Source organism: Arachis duranensis, chromosome 5, assembly GCF_000817695.3.
Source record: "Arachis duranensis cultivar V14167 chromosome 5, aradu.V14167.gnm2.J7QH, whole genome shotgun sequence".
Taxonomy (NCBI): Eukaryota; Viridiplantae; Streptophyta; class Magnoliopsida; order Fabales; family Fabaceae; genus Arachis; species Arachis duranensis.
The window spans coordinates 968,822-976,116 of NC_029776.3; positions in this window are offsets into that span (position 1 = coordinate 968,822).

Genomic DNA, 7,295 nt, shown 5'->3' on the forward strand with positions numbered 1-7,295 from the left:
ATTTTAGAAATAAAAAATATTTTTTTATAAATTATATATAATGAATAGTATTTTAAGAATGAAAGTGTTCACTAACTCTTTAATTTTTATATCTCTATATAATTAATAATATTTAACAAAATTTATTTTAGTATATATATTTTTGTTCTTATTCTTCAAATTTTTGTGTCTATCATTACTTGTAATATAACACAAACACGTAAAACCAAGATTCAAAAAATCAAATTCATCATTAAATCGATAAAATTAAAGATTAAAAAATTTATAAGTTAATCTGGAGTTAAATAATTGTTAAGTAGGTTAATGCAAAATTATTTAGTGGCGAACGCGGAGTGTAATGGAAGGAAAAGAAAAAAAAAACTGGGCGTGACAAAAAGTGAGTCACAGTGTCACACATCGTTCCCAAAAGAAGCCAATCATTTCTTGCTTTCACCCCCACACACACATGCACACATCACCACGTGATTCATATTTTGATGCTTCTCCCTCGCTTGCTAATTCTCCTTAGCTTATCTTTTCATCATAACTTCTGTTTTTAATTTTTACTCTATTAAATTGGGAAACAGATCGTCTTAATTTTTTTAAATCGAAAGATTAAAGTATAATTTTTAATTTTTTAATATTTTTATATTTTATTTTTTATTTTATTTATAAAAAATTTATACTTTATTTTTATTAAATGAAAAAAATTAAAAAAATACATTTTCGTTAAATTTTCATCATAATCATAACATTATGTTATTTTTTGGGTGAAAACTCAGTTGATTTAACGTGAAGTTAATAATTAATAGTCGTTAGATGAAAATTTAGTCAAATCAATCAAATTATCTAACGAATTTCAATTATCAACTTCACCTGAAATCAACTGTACCTGAGTTTTTACTAATTTTTTTACTATATTATATATATACTAAAATTAGACATTAAAATTAATTATCAATATAAAATATATATTATAAATAAATATTAAAAATAAACATATATATTTATCTACAAATAATAATTGTTGATAATGAGTGTTGTGCACTCGTTAAGTAGAAAAGACAAATTTTTATATTTTAATACTAATAGTAATTAAATTGTTGTTTATAGCCGCCACGGAGTGAAAAATCAAAGCGTTCCACATTGGCGGTGGCCAGTGAATGTGGACTTTGTCCGTACAGTAGCTTTTAACTTTTTATTTACATTCCGAATATAATCAACCATTTAATTACGATAGATATAAAAATCTTTATATAAAAATAATAGTTAAGAATTATTAAATTTATATGTTGATCTATTTAATTAAATTATTTAAGGTAGCATTTATTTATAGAAAATCATTTAAATAAAGACGTTTAAAATGTTTTTTTAAAAATATTTTTTAGTAATTAAAATTTAACATATATAATTGATTAAATCATGTTATTTTTGTTAAAATTATGTTAGACAAATTGATTTAACCGAAAAAATAATAAATCAAATCTAGAACTGATCTAAATTAATANATTTTAAATTATTCTAACCCTATGATAAAAAAATAAAAGACTAAAATTTAGGATTTCCAAAATTAATATATATAATAGAAGTATTTTAGTCATTTTATATAATAGGATATTGTAGTCATTTTTTATAAAAAATAATATTAATTTAAACAAGTTAAAAATTTGATTCACTATTTTTTGGTCAAATTAAATTGTCTATATTAATTTTGACAAAATAATATAATTTAATCGATTATATATGTTAAATTTTAATTATTAAAAAATATCTTTATAAAAAGATGTTTTCAACGTTTTTATCTGAGTGAGTAGCTCCTTTATCTATATTTTGACTATATCTTCGCATGAAAATATTTTCATACGAATAACTACTGAAATATATTGAATTGGGTAAAGTGAGCACCAGTGATTAGTTGAATAATTGGATGAAAATGGTAATATTAAAAAGATAAGGTAAATGATTGATTGATTGAGCATATAACAAAAAAAGAAAGAGAGAAAAAAATGATGGATTGATTTCACAATTTCACATGGACGGTGCGAGTTAAAAGTAGATGGATAATTGATTATTGAGGAATGAAGGGTGATGGAGATGTCCCCCACGTTAGAGTTATTGCAAGATATGGCCAATCTATAAAGTGCAATGGAATAGGGAAGTATACTAGCCTTGAAATAGTATTGTAGATGAAATTAATTAAATCATACTCTCTCGTGACAGATCCATGTGATTGGTTTGCTATACTATGCTTAAAATGTGCCTTAAAAATTAGGTACACAATGCCCTTAAACGGTACCTGTCCCCAACATTAAGCAATACATCTTAATAGGAAACTCCCACCACATGCATGTCAACACTGTCTACAGTCAACGAGTCCGCGTAAGAGTCAATTATTGATGTTAGAGATATTGACTTTCAACCTAATTAATTAGTTAATACTTTAATACCATATTAAAAGTAAATTGACTCAGGAAAAATATGATTTGTTTATAAGCGGATTATTGTTGTGGAATTAAATAACTAGTGAGTTAAGTGGATTCAAGTTCAACAGCCATAAATGGACTCGTTTGATATTTTTAATATTCTTGTTATTGTAATATTAATTTTTTTAGGATAAATTTGGGACAGCAATTTTATTAAATTTTTGTCAGTATATAACCAATAAAAAAAAATAAGTAATTTCATATCATTTGATAAAATCTCATATCACTAAAAATATTATTGATGGTTACTTGATGGTTATAAATCACAAAAATTACTGGTCCCTAACACTCTTTAATTTTTTAATTATGTTTTTTAAACTTTTATTAGTTTAATATAAAATATGAATTTAATTTTGATGTACTGCTGTTAGTGTAAAACAATTTTACATATTTATTTAATTATGTAATATCGCATCAGTTAAAGTACTTTTTATATTAATTAATCGTATAAATAGCCATCTAAAAGAATGTATGTGATTGTACGACTGTGTAAAATATTTTATATTATCAATACATTAAAATAAATATATATGAATATTTGATAAAAAAAAATTTTAACTTATAGTTACATGTATATTAATTAAGCAAAATACTAAAATTATCAAACTAGTTTTTTCTAGTTTAGTTTTTTTTTTAAATAAAAAAAACGAACCAAATTAACAAGCTAACCCGCTTAATTTATCAGCTTGGACAAATTGAGTCGAAATTACATTTTCTTGACTCAACAAATTCATTAACCCATTTTTTTTTTCAATTTTAACTTGCTATTCGTGACGAGTTAATTCGAATCTTTCTATCTGTTTATTTGACTTTGTACTTTTTATATTTTTTTTGAAGAAAATATATCGCATATAAAATAAAGTCTTTTAAACCTCACGATAGAATTTATTTCTAATAATTCTTAAAAATTAGTGCAAAGCAATTGAAAAATGAAACTCGCAATCAATGGTACTTGTTGTGTCCGTAACTCATCATCGAAGGATGCATCATTATAAAATACAAACTAAGTCAGCAAAGGACATTAAAGAGACTATTGTTGTATTGTAGTGGAACACCTTATTTCTATTTATATAATACACGCGCTGTCCTAATATCATATTAGTAAATGTGAAACATACGCATGATTTGTTAAATTACGTCTCTTTTAAAGATAATATAAAGGTTAGTGTTCGGTTGCTCGGGTAAATGGCGGTTCGGATGGTATTAGAGTGAGAACAATTAGTTGAGATGGAGGATCTGAATTTGAGCACGAATTTCGTAAAATGATCGTCTGAGTCGCGTGAAGCTATCTGTAAATTCATTTCGATATTAAAGTTAGCGTCCATACGACGAGACGGCTGATTAGGGTAAAAAAGTAGTGTATCTCAAGAATGATAGATCTTTCCCCATTTATACTCTAAACTCGAATAAGTCTCTTTTTTAGAATCCATTTACCTGAAAATTTCTGCTAACTGTTTAGGTCTTCTCAACAAGACATCAGATGGCATATTTTATTTTAAAATAACTATATATTGTTTTATTTATGGGATTCTCTAAAAAAAAATAATGTATTCGTAATCTTAATGAACACAACAAAAAAAAGCGAAAAATATATTAATTTTTAAGTAAAAGATTAAAATAGAAGAAGTAATTAGTTTGGTTCACAGGTTTTTATTTGATAATCGATTTCTCTATTTGAGTTTTATAATCATGAATTAAGTTGATTTTTTCACTAATTTATTAGTTAAAGTTAACTCACAATTAGAAAAATTATTTTTAGTGATCATTTATTTTATTTTTAACAATAATAAAAATAATTATTAATATTTTTATTAATAATTAGACATTAATTGTCTTATATTTTAGGTTTAATTATTCTGTTGGTCTCTATAGTTTCGTAAAATTTTCAATTAGGTCCTTATACTTTTTTTCTTTTTAATTGAGATCCTACACTAATTTTTTTTAAATAAGTCCTTCTTAGTAATTGGCTTAATTTTATAGGGACCCAACTAAAAAAAAAAAGAATTGGTATAAGGACCTAAATAAAAGGAAAAAAAAAAGTGTAAGGACCCAATTAAAAAAAAAATTGGTGCAAGAACTCAATTAAAAGGAAAAAAAGTATAGGAACCTAATTGAAAATTTCGCAAAATTATAGGGACCAACAAAGTAATTAAACCTATATTTTATTGTTAAAAAATTTTAGTATTAATTATATAATTATTAGTAATATTTTTTTTAACAATTATAAAAAATATATAATTGTCAGTATAATATTGAATAATAACAACAAATATATAATTATTACAAAAATATAAATTAAATAAGATATATAATGACTATTATATTATTATCACTAAAATTAATTTTTGTTCTAGCTTAGTGACTTTTATAGAATAGTAGTCCAATGGCTAGCTCACATTGTACTCAAGGTGTGAGATTCAATTTGGTCCTTTTAAAAAGTTTAATTTTATCCATCATCAATAATAAATAAATTTACAAATGTAAGTGATTTATTATAATTTTGTTCATTAAGGTAGCAAATTGACTATAACACTTTAATACAACGTCACTTAGTTATTAGGCTGACATAATAGCACACTTAACTACACACATAAATATTCTATGTAACAAAATAATTAACTTAATTTATGGTTATAAAATCATTAAGAACGAAACAGAATATGTTTAAACTTAATTGATTATTAGGTAAAATATAATATAATATGACTAGAGGTATTTTAAAGACTTAACACGTTTTACTACCAAGAAATACATTCAGCTATGAATGATATACTTGAGTCCTGAAAGAACATATGTCAACAACTTTTGAAAGAACTAATTAATTAATAATAATCCGCGTAGAGTTAGGCGAAGGCATGTTCCTAGCTTAAAGTTTAAACCCCCTTTAATTTTCGCTTTCGTAACATTCAGCTTAATTGGTCTTCTTGTGTTCAATGCTTGGCCGGTTGGGATTTCTTAGAACTTCGTATAAAAAAAATAATGCGTTTAGTACTTTATTAGTTTACCCTTTTTATTTTTATTTTCGTTGTTTTCAGTTTTTATAATTTTTAGAAGAGATGAAAATAGAAAATAAAAGGTTTTGTTTATGTAATATTACTGTATTCTATTTTTTATTTTAAAAATCCTAAAAAAAACTGAAAATAAAAATATAAACCAAACATATTTTTTATTTTTAAAAAAAATATTTTTCATTTTTTTGTTAATTTAGGTTCTAATTCTTAAACATTTAAAACCTTAGAATTTAATTAGGGTTTATTTATTTCTGTATAAAATAATTCAATATAATCCAGAGTGGCATGATAAACTTTAAGCATTTATGGTATGTTATCATTGAAAAGTTATTGATAGCTCTAAAGCAAGCTAAGAGATTAATATTCTTGAAGAAATAATCATTAATTTCTAACATGTAACAGGAGTAGTAGAAGATTAATTATTGATATAAAGACAATAATTAATGGTGTGAAACACATGGGTGGTGTGCAATTGTGCATGCAGCATAAGTAGTGTTTATATCTCAAGATAAAACATGTAAGCTTACTTGCATAGTTGCATTCATATTCAACAAAAGTTCTCATATAGATAATTTTGTCAAATGAAGTAGTCCAAAAACTGTTGTATATTATGAACTTTGCATAACAAAAAATTTTAATTATTCTGTTGGTCCCTATAGTTTTATAAAATTTTCAATTAGATTTCTATATTTTTTTTTAATTGAGTTATTGCACCAAATTTTTTTTAATTAGGTTCCTATACTTTTTTTTCCTTTTATTTAGATTCTTGTACCAATTCTTTTTTATAGTTAGATTCCTATAAAATTAAGCCAATTACTACTAAGAGAGACTTAATTGAAAAAAAATTGGTACAGATACACAATTTAAAAAAAAAGTATAAGGACCTAATTAAAAATTTTATGAAACTATAAGAATCAATGGAATAATTAAACCTAACAAAAATTAATGAAGAGTATATACATATTATATTTTTGTTTCTGCTATATTTTTTAATCTGATAAATTAATTATTATTCTGTTATAATTTTAAATTTTATTTAAAATTTTATTATTAATTAATAAATTATATATATTAAACAAAATTATTCGAATTTTTTTATATTTATTTAATTAAACTATTAAATTAATCACTAAAACAATATAAATTCATTGAATATATGCATATTAGAGAATAGAGATAAGAGAAGATTCAAGAAATGGGAAGGGTATATATGAAAGGGAAGTGTGAGGAAGAAAGTCAATAATGGATGATAGGCGTGGCCTGCATGGGCCCAATAAGGACAAACGCGCACGTTCTTCATGCCTTTACCACACATCATTATACTAAATTGGTGACAGCCCATGCAACTTGCTGCTAATGATAGGGAAATTAAGTTTATAAATTCTTGAATCAATTTGGATCGGTCGAATTTGGATTGGTGGAATGATAAGTTTATTTATTTATTTAAATAAGTATCAAAAGTTTAAATTTCACTACAGCCGTGAAGGTCACAAAATATCAGGAACTACAATTACAGATAATCATTTATTTGTAGTTTCACATGATATTATATTTTAGAAAAATTTAGGTATCAATAATTTTATTAAAATTTTGGTTAGTATGTAATAAGTAAAAAAAAGTGAGTAATTCTACATCGTTAGATAAAATTTTACACTTTTAAAAATATTATTAATGACTATTTGATGATTACAAATTACAAAAGTTGCTTGCCTCCTAACACTCCTCTTATATTTTTTAGTTAAAATGTAATTATAATTTTATATTATTTATATTAATTATTTTACTAATGTTTTTCTCTACTTGATTAATGATATTTTTTATG